This window comes from Lytechinus pictus, chromosome 7 (genome assembly GCF_037042905.1).
Source record: "Lytechinus pictus isolate F3 Inbred chromosome 7, Lp3.0, whole genome shotgun sequence".
Taxonomy (NCBI): Eukaryota; Metazoa; Echinodermata; class Echinoidea; order Temnopleuroida; family Toxopneustidae; genus Lytechinus; species Lytechinus pictus.
Genome location: NC_087251.1, coordinates 37,808,637 through 37,812,474, shown reverse-complemented (window position 1 = coordinate 37,812,474; position 3,838 = coordinate 37,808,637). Strand labels below are relative to the sequence as shown.

Below are 3,838 nucleotides of genomic sequence, written 5' to 3'. Positions count from 1 at the left end.
TGGCATGATCTTACCAATGCGGTCATGCCTTTGATACTGCACGGAACTAGGCATTTAAGTGCAACTTTAAGTCATACTCAATCTTTGTGAAACACCCCCCAGGAGTCAAGCAATCCTCCTTTCCGGTATGCTCCACTTCCTCTTCCTGGTAGAAGGAATAAGGCCCCTCCTTGCTTGCTGTAGTTGAACGCACCAAGATCTCTCTTCATCCTTCAAGCACCGGATAAAAAGCTAAAGGGAGGGATGGTGAACTCCAACATCCTTATTCCATTTGGAATGGAAAGCTGTTAAAAAAATATGAAAAAAATATTAATGCAAATAAATAAGATTATTGGCGTTGGCTGCTTATCATGGTTGGATGTGTTAATGGGATAAATATTTTATTTCATTGCTGTAAGAAAATATTGTAAATGTCATCGGTCAAATACCTTTATCATGCTGGTTATTCTGATAAATCAGCATGTTACAACAAAATCTCACTTTCACGGGTGTAATTATTCGATATATATTTTTAAAACTTATTATAACACACGTATAACATTATGTAATGCATGTATTAAACGATGATAGAATGACAAAATAGAAATCCAATTTGAGCTCCAATAAAAAATAATATCCAGGTGCGGATGCAGCGGTGACAAAGGGGGCTACCCCCCCCTGTAACTTGTAATTAATGCAAAACACATTCATGGGTTCCAAAGCATAACAATGGGATTGGCGAAATTCCCATTATCTTTGAATTTCCACGCGGCAAGCCGTCCTGCTGCTGCAGTGATTTTCACAAGCCAATCCCAGTTTTGAATTTACGAAAATATTGGTTAATTACAATATAACTTATACAGCTCATGAACGGTTTGTGTTAGAAATAGGACACCAAACAGTCACTCAAATTCAGTACTATGCCTATCTCATAATTTGTGTTCCAAAGTCGATCAAAGGAAAATTAGATCCTTACAAAAATTCAATATTTGACTATGTTCTGATCATTTGCTCACATTCCAATTAATCCATAATTTAAAATCTCTGATATATGGCATTTGCTTCAGTGTCTTTCTTTTTTAGTACCTTTGCAGTTGAAAAATGTAGGGAAATTTCAAGCTTGCATTTGTTTTTGACAATTGATGAGAAATCATTAAAAAGAACAGCAAAAAGTTGCTGACATACAGTTTTCAGATGCAGCAGTTTATTCATGCATTCTATTATATAACCAGGTTAACAGATATAAATTTAATAATTCATAACTTATTGGGGATTGGGGGCATCGAGCATGGGGTCAAAGGAAAGCAGCTTGATCTTGCTCTTTCCTCCCTGAATTTGATAAGAAAATATGGTTTAAATCGGCTTTGGGTGGGATAACCCACACTTTCCATTACTTTTTAGGCAACTTTTTAAAAGTCAGAGCTGCATCTTTTCCCCAGGAAGCCTGCAAGGGTCTTTTCAGTTCCAATCCTGATGCTTCATCATACAAAAATAACAGGGAAAGATTGAAATAAACTATGAAAGGTGCATAGCACCTTTACAATTATAAGCAGGATTCTGCTTAAAGATGCAGCACAAACTTCTGACAAGTTGCCTTACACAAATTGCTTTGCAAAAATGATTGCCATCATCATCCACTTCCCCTGATCATTTACCTTACAAGTGGGCCCTCTTGGCACCTCTTCCTCATCGCTGTCATATTCATCTTCCTTGTTGCTGTCATGTTCACCTTCATCCTTGCCGTCATGTTCATCATCATCATCGCTGTCATGCTCATCTTCCTCGTTGCTGTCACGAACATCTTCATCAACGCTGTCATGTTCATCTTCATCATCGCTGTCACGATCATCTTCATCATTGCTGTCACGTTCATCTCCATCATCGCTGTCATGTTCATCTCCATCATCGCTGTTGTGTTTATCTTCATCTTCCTTTATCTAAGTAGAAGAGAAGCAGTGTCGTAATGAGATACAATTTTGAGGGACCCAGGTAAGGCGTATGGGGAAATATTTCTATAAAGATTGTATGAGCAAGCAAAGAGTCTGGCCCTCTGTTACAAGTGGAATGCCTCTGGCAGTCATTGCCTAATTTACTTAGCAGCAGTACCGAAATTCAAAACTGCAAGATGGATAATTATTTCAAAATGAGAGAAGGAAAAAAAAGGATATTCAATAGATAATAACATTCAATGACCTTGAATAGGAAACAGTATTTAATTTGATATCATCTCATATAATTTTCATTTAATGTACTGAAATATTTTTTAAAATAAAGAATGGAATATCACTTAAGTGATCGGGGGGGGGGGGGCGTTTCATGAAAGGACTTGTCGGACGTTTTATCCGACAAGTCCCATTTTATCCGACAGTTACCATAGGAACAGTGCCTCTCTGCCAATCAAAATCATGGAAAGATGTCAGATCTGACAACTTGTCGGATGAAAATATTGATGAAACGCTCCCCAGAAATAACCTTTGACCTTGTACCAGTAACCTGAAATTAAACTCATCTTAATTCTGATATATCTACATGTATAATCTATTTACCATTATATTCATGTTTTACATAATTTCAAACTGATCTTTAAAATTCGCAAGTGGCATAATTGCCTTTGCCAGTCTTGCCTGCATTAAGTTTAGATTTAACACTTCAAGAACTTAACCTTGATTTTGTCAGCAAGACAAAATCTCAAAGATCTAATGAAAGAAAACCCCATTTGAAACAGAGAGAGCAAATATAGCCCACCTATCTCAACTTATTCTATACACTTGAATCTTTGATTTTTAGTTGAGAATGCAATCCACTAGCATCACCTACTCATGCCATTATGCTATTAAGACCAACCACTATTTAAAACTGGGGGTGATCTGTCTCTGTTTGATAGTTTCTATAAAAAGTTGTAAAACTCTCAATTTACATGTATCATAAATCATGAATTAGAATCAATGGAGATACGTATATTAGGGAGGGGGGGGGTCAGACGTACAAAATGTTGATTACTTCATGGATTAATGTTTGAATAACATAAACAAGCTAAGAAAGTTTACACATTTTAGTATGCATGCTATCGTTTTATTGTACATTACCTTACCCCCCCCCCCCCACCACACACCTTCTTCTGCTCCCTTGGGGTATATTCTTAAGAGAGTTACATGTACTTGTGCACATCAATCATTTAAAGCATCTTCAATTCTTGAAATGCATGTTAACATTTTGATGTTGATGAGATACCTGTGTAACAACCCTGATAATTTCCTTTCCTCCTTTCACATGGTTGTAAGAGCCTTTGCAGCATATCCTTTAGCTGGTGGACATCTGACTGGTTGTAAGAGCCTTTGCAGCATATCCTTTAGCTGGTGGACATCTGACTGGTTGTAAGAGCCTTTGCAGCATATCCTTTAGCCGGTGGACATCTGACTGGTTGTGAGAGCCTTTGCAGCATATCCTTTAGCCGGTGGACATCTGACTGGTTGTGAGAGCCTTTGCAGCATATCCTTTAGCTGGTGGACATCTGACTGGTTGTAAGAGCCTTTGCAGCATATCCTTTAGCTGGTGGACATCTGAATGGTTGTAAGAGCCTTTGCAGCATATCCTTTAGCTGGTGGACATCTGAATGGTTGTAAGAGCCTTTGCAGCATATCCTTTAGCTGGTGGACATCTGAATGGTTGTAAGAGCCTTTGCAGCATATCCTTTAGCTGGTGGACATCTGACTGGTTGTAAGAGCCTTTGCAGCATATCCTTTAGCTGGTGGACATCTGAATGGTTGTAAGAGCCTTTGCAGCATATCCTTTAGCTGGTGGACATCTGAATGGTTGTAAGAGCCTTTGCAGCATATCCTTTAGCTGGTGGACATCTGAC

The 3,838-nt window shown here is 38.3% G+C and overlaps 1 long non-coding RNA gene across 1 annotated transcript; it reads right to left on the bottom strand.

Annotated features, from left to right (window-relative positions):
- Nucleotides 1-206: 206 nt before the first annotated feature.
- On the bottom strand, nucleotides 207-3,386 carry LOC129264251 (uncharacterized). Its single transcript, XR_010294016.1, has 3 exons — nucleotides 3,211-3,386; nucleotides 1,635-1,916; nucleotides 207-284 (listed from the first exon to the last, which is right to left on the bottom strand). It is a non-coding gene; the product is annotated as an uncharacterized LOC129264251 (long non-coding RNA).
- Between the last annotated feature and the right edge of the window lie 452 nt (nucleotides 3,387-3,838).